Consider the following 10,100-nt stretch of genomic DNA (forward strand, 5'->3'; position numbering starts at 1 on the left):
GTACCAAAAATCCACACCCAGCTTTTGTATGAGGAAGTATGAAAACTGCTTACAGTATTTGACTGTTGATAGTTTATTCAAAGATATGAAAAGACAGGAAAAAGCTAACCTTTACAAGTATCAAAATGTGTGGAAACGTGACTTTTCAGAGATCTGAAACTCAGTGTATAAATGGATACTTACTTCTAGGCACCATCTTCTTTTTTAAAAAAAACCCTCAGAGATGTATAATTAAATGAAAATATATTATCAGATGGAGCACATCAGATAGCGAAAAGGGAAGAATATCAGCCAGGCATACAGGTAATGAAGCATAGTATGCTTAAAAGGCTGAGTGATGATGGGGAAAGTTGACCGCATTTGAACGTATGTTCTGTTTGTACAGATATAACCATGTGTGCATCCACACACTCTTGCTCCTTATTTGCTTGCAGTTCATAACAGCCTCTTAAATCTGCATAGTCATGCCAGTTATGTGTACTTTTGATTGGGAATATCCTAGTCAATGCATAGCAAGGAGCAGCAACTTTGAACTTTGGAAGAGGAAATTACTCTCACATTCCAGAAAGAGCTGACAGTCCTGGTCCTTCCCAAAGTGCTATTGAAAAGAAAGCTGCAAGAAAACAATAGCATCTCTTTCTTTTGTTTCTTGGCAGAAAAAAAGGGGGGGGGCTCACATAGCAAGTTAGGGATAACAACTCTCACTTTTCTCATCCTCACTGCAAGAACAAGAAACCACATTTTTTTCTTCTTACCTGTGAGATGAGAAGACAATTTCTGCCATGATCAATGAAAGTTCTCACATTTTTCAAAAACTGCACGAATGGCGAAGAACTACAACGGACTCCTACAAGCAAGACACACTCTTGTTTGTTGCTTTTGGTCAGTCCACTCTTTCAGTACTAGCTGTATATGGGTGTGCGGGTTGTTTTTTTTTTTTTTGTTTTGTTTCGTTTTGTTTTGACTTCTGCAGTTCTATGTAGACATTTCATGAAAACTGGTAAGACATCAACAGACAAATAGTCCTGTTCTCCTTTGCACATCTGAGGCATGAAAAACAAAAACATGAGGGTCGATGACCCTCAGCCTAGCCTAGCAAGTCAAGACTGCCTCTTAAATAGAAAATGAGTAGTACTTGGAAGTATTTATAACAATGATTTCTGCCTGAACTGTGTAAATTGAATTATGATGGCTACTTTTCTTGGTGTGGACTCCCAGCCCTTCCCTGGCCCCATCAGGTAGGCAGGCAGGCCGGCAGGCCAGCAGGCTGGCCAGTCCTGGAGTTTTTGAAAGATGCAGGGGTGATATTTCAACTTTTAAATCAATCACAAAGGCTCCAAATAACACCCCAAAATTATAATTTTTCAAAACTGGAAGTGGACTTCTAAATATTTGTGGTGTGTGTGGGTTTCTGAGCTTTCTGTATATGGCTGAGCTTCAGAAAGGAAGGTGATAACAGTTTTACACAGAGACCTCTTGCATGAGATGCAGAAACCTCCCTGCTCCAAGAGTCACACATTGAGTGTGCTTTCATACTGTGTGAACAGTGGATTATATGGCACTCATATCCGTTTTGAGAGGCTAATCACATTTCCGGAAGCCTTCTGGAAGTGCGATTAGCATCTCAAAAGAGCAGCCTTCTGGAAGTCCTGTTTGGCCAGAAACAAAGTGCATGGGGTGAAGTTACCAGTGCTCCTTGAAGAAACTATTGGCTTCTTGGAGAAGTTGCACTTGGCATGCAGGACTACTTCTACAGTAAGGACCAAACACTTCTCTTTTTGTCACAGCTGCTGTAATTTGGCACTGGGCTGGACATTCCCAGAGTGCCTGTGGGGCCGTGAAAATGGATGCATGAAGACTGTATATACCAATGAGCTACATGCTGTCCAATCTGGATAAAGTTGGGTCCTAAGTTATTTCAACATGAGGTATTCAACAGTACCCAAGTTAATTGGATCAAATCCTATTTTATTGCAAAGGGCTACTCTAAGACTGCATTACTAAGTCGTATTCAGGCTAACTCCAAGGCCAAAGAAGATGTGGATGTGGGAACTGGGATTATGGTTTCTTTCTGAGCCCTGTCCTCATATATGATAAATTCATATGCACAGAGGTCTATATAATGTGCATGACCTTTATCCTCCACAGTATAGTACAAGGTATAGATTTCAGCTGGAGAAAGCTCAGAGTTAATTTGTGTGTCAATTGCCTGAAACCAATTAGTTGTTGGCTAACGAAGAATGCCACATGTAGTTATAAGGTTACAGCAAAAGTGATGCAACAAGTAGCAACAAAGTTATTTCAAATTGTAACAAGTAACATTTTCTAATTAATTTAAAAACTATATTTAAAAAGCTTTTTAAAGCCGAGGCATTTTACATAGTTTTTTTGGGGGGGGGGAGTTTTTATGCTATTCTTTTATCAATCCTAAATGGAAACAGAAGTATTTTTATTTTATGTTCCATATTTTTAAAAGGTGCAGCATTGGAAGTGGCCAATGGAAGGATCAAGAGAGACAATTCTATTTCCTGGAGCTGCTGGTACAAACAATGGAACATGTTAATGTATCAACACAGTGGAATATCTGTGTGATCAAGGCAACAAGAATGATAACCTCAATCTGGCTGCCAAGAAATAACAAATAAAGCAACAAGTACTTTTTTAAAAGGAGATGTGCTGGACTCTGAGATAGCTTGCATTTATTTTTTAACTTTTATGGGCAGGGATGCCAGGTAAGCAGAACCAGGGCCAGTAGTCATGATGCCAATTGATATTCCAGGAGTTCATTTCACTGTAAGGAGTTTCTGCACAGGGCAGATGTGACACAGCACAGATGTCACTTCAACAGTTACAGTGGCAAGTGACTAGATACACAGCACTCACAGAAGCCAGTCTCATGCACTTTTCTTGATGCTCACTGTTGGCTTTGTTCTTTGAATAAAGAAGGAAGAGCTACATTAACAATCCTAATCCCCTGTGTGTTTGACTTGCTTTCTGCACTACCCAGGTATGGGAAACTTCTGCTTAACGTTTGTAGCTGCCTTCTGTTCCAGTGACATGCAAACACTCGTGGCAGGATGTTGCAGCTGCCAGCAGGCGGGGTAGCCCCTTATTCTGCTCTTTTGCTTAGAGACAGAGCATAAGATCAAAGGGTTATTTTAGTCAATCCTAGTTACAATTAGGTAACTAGTATCCTATCTGTTTCTCTCATAACATACTATGTAATCATGCTAAGTCAATAAAAGAGCCTTCAGGGCGTTGCTAGTTGGCTCCGCTGACTCGGACTTTTGCTGTCGACTCCTTTGTTCTCTCTCTAAAGCAATTAGCCTTCCTTTGTTCCGTGATCACCCATGCCCAAGTATAATATCACACCTTTTGAACCCAGAGGGAAGCATTTGGGGCCTTGTCCTTGTCTCAGAAGGTTCCAGTTGTTGAGTTCAGCTAGAAGAAGACTTAGATCTCCTTTCTAGTTGTAAGTCAGGACTTTGCAGACTTCTCCATGGGACATAATCACTAATATGCATTCACCACCACCAGTGTAAGAAGTGATATTTTATCCAAAAGAACTGAAAAAACAAACAAACCCAAGGTAGAATCTGGCCAGTTTCTAAGTGCAGCACAAAAAACATAAAATATTAAGACTCAGAGAATTAATTCTATGGGAATCAAGGTTATGACACAATCAGAAACACATCTGCATGAGGCAGAAGTTCCGCAACACAAAAGAAAATGCCCTGATTGCACTCTAAACTACTCACTGGTTTATAAGTTTCCACCATTAGATACTGTACTTTGGAGGCTTGAGTGGAGATGGATTGGCTTCAAGTCTTCTGTACAATGCAACTGTCTCTTTCTCCCTGCTTCCTTGAACAAGTCCTCAGGACACAGTTGGGGGTGGGTGGTGGGAGAGAGGGAAGGGAATTTGGGGGTTCAATCCAACCATTGATTACTTATCATAGAATTCCATTAAGAACTTCTAGTACCTCCTCTTAGGGTTCTTTATTTTCATCTTAACCCATTATAGGCAATGAGGCAATGCTTTGGCTGACTAGCTAGTTGCAGTGTACTGTATAATCTAAAAGGGTTACCTCTCTCTCCCTGCCCCCTACAGCATTGGATGGGCTGTAGGCATGAATGAATGACATACCTATTCCTAAAATGATTGTGTTAACATTAATGTAAGTCCCATTGATTCAGTGGCTAAAATCGCACTGGGCACCATCTTCCTGCTCAATGAGAATGATGCCATCATCAGTGGAAGATTGGCACTTATCAAAGATTTCCTTTTTCCATTTTAGGGTTCCATGTGACTTTGTCTCATTGTGTCCAAACCATGCTTTCCACAAAATGTAAAAAAAGAGGAAGTATTTGATCATTAGCAATCTGTCAGTGATAGCATCCTGACACTGGCACTATCATTTCCTGCATGTGTTGAGGTACATAATAGATTTTGGCCAATGGATCCACTGTTGGTAAGACTAATAATCTGATTTTTCCATTGTATCCAACTGTTATTATTGTTTTCGGGTCTAGTAAAAAACCATTCAATTAAGTGGAGTTTTCTACTGTAGGGCATTTTGCCTCTGATATAGCAGATGCACAACTGAAGCACAAAAGCAACAAATGTTAGAAGAATAAAATATTGTAATAACTACATTCCGTTCTCTCTCTTTCTCTCTGTTTCATCATGTGAAATATCATGCCATCATGCTACTGGTCAGATAAGCTCTGTTAGTCTTTTTCATGCACACACAAACAGAAACACATTCATACACATGCGCAGATGCACACTGAATCACATTATTCTTTCCCCACCTATGTCAGTACTGCTTGAGTTCAGTTGGAAGAACTGGATATTAGTGCTTCCAGCTTCTCAGGGGTAATGAATGTGCTTTGGGGTTTAGTCTGGACTTTACAGTCACTATCCAAGGTGCTGAATTCTATCCACAGAATAGGTTCGGCACATTAAATAGCTTGTTTGAAGTCTGGATAAAAAGCTGGAGCAGATTCACTACATCTGGGGAATCAGAGTCACCAACCTACACTGGACTGCAGTGATTATTTTCATCTGTCTCTCCAGGGGTGAGGGGCTCCTGCAACCACAGAGCCTTTGACATAACCATCTCTGCCACCCATGCTTTTTCAGAGTTTCTGTCACTGGGAAATTCAATTTGATCATTCACCGACACTACTAGATCAACAGTTTCAAGTGGATCATCACCCCCAAATTGTTCATGGTTTTCTGTTTATTGAACTAGAAGCTGATTGGAACCACAGTAATCAGAATTTGTTACTACGAGCTAAACACATTCGAACAGCGGGGGGAAAAATCCCTTATAATTTGTGTTGTATTTTAGAACCTGCAAATGACTGAGACTTGTACAAAATGATTAGATGATTACTACGTATGATAATTAAACTAAATATAGTTGACATATAAGAAAAGCCCTAACGTGATGTTATATGTACACAGTGACTTAAAAATGTTAAAGAGAATGAGATGTGTTTCACAGTCTTCTATTTAGGGAATTCCTATTCTACTCTTAATTAAATGGTTGGTCTCTTGACAACTACTTATTCTTTTGCTGGTTGCTGCTCTTGCTCTAGTCGCTGATGCTGCATCTCATTTCAACTCATGCCACATTTTCCCCAGTCAAATAGTGTGTGAATGAGATGGGAATTGCTGTGACGCCTTTAAAACTAACATATATATTAAGCATAAATTTACTATATCAGGTTCACGAAGTGCTTTGCACTCAAGATGAAATCTGTGCTACCTCCTTCCCATCAGGAAAAAAGGGAAGTGAACAAGAAAGCATATGCAATATAATATTTCTAAAATTTATTTTATTATTATTAATAATAATAATAAAAATACTAGTAACAACAACAACAACAACAATAATAATAACAATGATAACAACAACAACAACAACAGCAACAACAACAACAACAACAACGATGACGATGATGATGATGATGATAGTTTGGGACCCTGGAGTGCCTTTCCTCAAAATTATCTACCCACATTATGGGATCTACCCAGGCAATGCTCTTCCAGGTGGCCATGCTGAAGGAGGCCAGAAAAACATCACCTAGAAGCCAGACCTCCTCAGCTATGTCACCTATCCTTTGGAATCAACTCTCAGTCAAGCTGTACCTTGCCTACCTTTAAGAGGCTGCAGAAGACAGAACTATTTAGAAATGTATTTGGTGGCAACCTTGTATAATTTTTTACTTTGCCATTGTCCTGCCATTTTATTATGAAGTGTGGTGCTACCTTGGTTTTGAATTTAAATTGCTTATCTTATTCTTGTGGTTATTTCTATTGTCTTGACTTACTATCTGTTGTTGTTTGGTCAACTGCCCAGAATAGTGCATCATGCTTACGGGGCAGTATATATAAATAAATAAACAGATATACTTAGTTTAATTATATATATAATATATAATATTGATACAAATAAATTGGAAAACCATCCCCAAGAAAGAGAAACCAAACTCACAGCATCATTCAACAGCTCCCCATCAGAGTCCCTTCAAAATTGTGCTCACTGAATGTGAGCATAAAGCTATGTCCTCATCTGTGTAGATGGAGTCTATGCAGAAACAAACCAGCCTTATTTATCTGTTTTCCTGACCTCAGAGGTTTTTGTTGGGAATAAGGCATGGCTGGAAGCCATGGAGACAATTTCCTCATCACCCATAAGTAAATTAGGCACTGTTTGCATGCAAAAGTCTGGAGGATTCTGAAAACCTGTTCAGCAAACATGTTGGCAGATCTCTCATAATGAGGATCCCTGGCTTATTGTGGTTCCTGACTGGGGATGCTCTGCAACTGTGTTCAGCCAAACGTGCTTGTAGAGTTCTTCTTGTATCTTCACTGCCAAAGTTCCAGATTCTGGAGATGTTGAGAGAGCAGGGTTTTTATGTACATACCCATCACCACCCCAAATCTAGCTCTTCGTGCAGTTACCTAAAAGCCTTGCATAGGACTAGTGACCACAGAATGCAGACAGGTCAGTTACACCATTTGACTCCATGATCAGGAACACATACCTTTGCAAGCTATGGGCCAAATTAGAGACAACATTTGTTGCATGTAATAAATGTATTTTGGGAATCTTGCAAAGACAGATTGCCAATTGTACTTTCAATGCAGTTAGCAGCTTCAGGAAAACAGTTTACTTTAGGACTGCAGAAGGACAGGAAAAGAGATAAACTCACCCTCCCATTTGCTACAATACCAATAAATTCCACCATCACCAATTTCTATTTTTTTTTTATTTTAAGAAATATAGGACCACTCCGTCAAAAATAAACAAGAAACTTTGTAACTGTAGCCCTCCGGTGATCTTGTGAAGAGTGCTCTGGCAACCTTAAGGTTGTACTGGGATACAATCTCAAAAATGATATAATAACTGGTGATGGCATTCCAATTGAACTATTTAAAATCATAAAAGATGACCCTATTAAGGTACTACACTCAATATACCAGCAAGTTTGGAAAACTCAGCAGTGGCTAGAGGATTGGAAAGATCAGTGTACATCCCAATCCCAACGAAGGGCAGTACCAAAGAATGCTCCAACTACCATACAATTGCACTCATTTCACACGCTAGCAAGGTTATGCTCAAAATCCTACAAGGTAGGCTTCAGCAGTATGTGGACCGAGAACTCCCAGAAGTGCAAGCTGGATTTTGAAGGGGCAGAGGAACTAGAGACCAAATTGCTAACATGCACTGGATTATGGAGAAAGCCAGAGAGTTCCAGAAAAACATCTACTTCTGCTTCATTGACTAGGCAAAAGCCTTTGACTGTGTGAATCACAACAAACTATGGCCAGTTCTTAAGGAAATGGGAGTGCCTGACCACCTTATCTGTCTCCTGAGAAATCTATATGTGGGACAGGAAGCAACAGTTGGAACTGGATATGGAACAACTGATGGGTTCAAAATTGGGAAAGGAGTACGACAAGGCTGTATATTGTCTCCCTGCTTATTTAACTTACGTGTATATGCATAATGCATCATGTGAAAGGCTGGACTGGAGGAATCTCAAGCTGGAATTAAGATTGCCAGAAGAAATATCAACAACCTCAGATATGCAGATGATACCACTCTGATGGCAGAAAGTGAGGAGAAATTAAAGAACCTCTTAATGAGGGTGAAAGAGGAGAGTGCCAAAAATAGTCTGAAGCTCAACATAAAAAAACTAAGATCATGGCCACTGGCCACAGCACTTCCTGGCAAATAGAAGGGGAAGATATGGAGGCAGTGACAGTTTTTACTTTCTTGGGCTCCATGATCACTGCAGATGGTGACAGCAGCCACGAAATTAAAAGACACCTACTTCTTGGGAGGAAAGCAATGACAAACCTTGACAGCATCTTAAAAAGCAGAGACATCACCTTCCTGACAAAGATTCACATAGTCAAAGCTATGGTTTTTCCAGTAGCGATGTACGGAAGTGAGAGCTGGACCATAAAGAAGGCTGACCACAGAATAATTGATGCTTTTGAATTGTGGTGCTGGAGGAGACTCTTGAGAGTCCCCTGGACTACAAAGAGAACAAATCTATCAATTCTGAAGGAAATCAACCCTGAGTGGTCACTGGAAGGACAGATCCTGAAGCTGAAACTCCAATACTTTGGCCATCTCATGAGAAGAGAAGACTCCCTGGAAAATACCCTGATGTTGGGAAAGTGTGAAGGCAAGAGGACAAGGGGACAACAGAGGATGAGACGGATGGACAGTGTCATCGAAGTGACCAACATGACTTTGACCAAACTCCAGTAGGCAGTGTAATACAGGAGGGCATTTCCTGTTGTGGTCCATGGGGTCATGAATAGTCGGACATGACTTAACAACTAAACACAGCTGTTCCACTTTCTTGAGAATCTGTTCTAACATGTGTTTGCTTTTATTTAGACTATCTTCTTTCACCTCTGGGGAATTTGTTTCTAAGTTAAGTTTCATTCTGTCCTCTGGGAAAGCTTTGGAAAAATAATTCATCTACCTTTCAACATGGCATCCATTTTGTCAATAAAAAATCTGTAAATATCTTTGGGACTTCCCAGTAGATTCCATAATTAACCTCTTACTCCATAAGTGCTATATATTCAATTTGTAATGCCCCTTGGGGTTATGCTTGTCTTTTTCTTGCTGTTTGGTCCTGATAGCCTTTTCTTTTTGCCTTATATTTAATATACCTCCTTCAAAGTACCTTTTGCACCTTTTGTTTACTTCCCCCCCAGTTCATTATCACTTATTACTGTCTCTTTGGAGAGCCTCTTAAGGTTGTTAAAAATCATTGTCTGCCTTTGCAGACAATTTTTTTCCTTCAAATTTTGCCCGGTGTGTTCACTTTGCAAACCACTGTTTGTGATTCTTTGCAAATCAATTCATCTTCTGCATTAAAATTTCAGAAATAATGTCTGAGATGGGAGTAATAGGGGTTCAGGAACCCAGTATGGTTATTATTCAACACTTGGACAGGACATTTATTGCAAAGCTACTGTATGCAGGTTGGAAAGAAAGCTCTAATGTGAGTGGTTTCCCTACCATGCATATACAATGACAATACAGAACTGCCCAGAAAAGACAATATTGTTGGAGAAAGGGGGGTTGTAGAGAGAGAGGAATAAATAATATGAGATAGATTGTTTCAAGAAAGAAAGCCTCATATGTTAGTTTATAAGACTTGAGTAGTACTGAGTAGAACTTACTAAAAAAAGAGAATGTTGCTAAGAAGGATGGGGACAGTAGGAAGAGAGAACAACCTAATCTGCTGGTTTGCAGGATCTGAGCATGGATGTTAATGACTTGGAAGTCACTAACTCATATAGTCACCACATATAAGAAGTAACATGAACCTTGTGACACAGTGGTTAAACTGCAGAGCTGCCTTCAAAAGCTCAAGGTTGACTCAGCCTTCCATCCTTTCAAGATCAATGAACTGATTACTGAGCTTCCTGGGGAAGGCAATGTGTAACCTGCATAATTAAACTGTAAACTACTGAGAGTGTTTTAAGAGCTATGGGCACATTTTGCTTTGCTTTGCACATACCATCTATGGAGTTCCCTCCCCCCTTAACTATA

At 39.8% G+C, this 10,100-nt stretch overlaps 1 long non-coding RNA gene across 1 annotated transcript in view; it reads left to right on the forward strand.

Annotated features, from left to right (window-relative positions):
• Positions 1–3,583, forward strand: part of LOC144588345 (uncharacterized) — a 10,699-nt gene extending 7,116 nt beyond the window's left edge. Inside the window, exon 2 of the long non-coding RNA XR_013543858.1 lies at positions 2,477–3,583. This is a non-coding gene — a long non-coding RNA (uncharacterized LOC144588345). The remainder of the gene's footprint in view (positions 1–2,476) is intronic.
• The last annotated feature ends 6,517 nt before the right edge of the window (positions 3,584–10,100 follow it).

Source organism: Pogona vitticeps, chromosome 3, assembly GCF_051106095.1.
Source record: "Pogona vitticeps strain Pit_001003342236 chromosome 3, PviZW2.1, whole genome shotgun sequence".
In the NCBI taxonomy this organism is placed as follows: domain Eukaryota; kingdom Metazoa; phylum Chordata; class Lepidosauria; order Squamata; family Agamidae; genus Pogona; species Pogona vitticeps.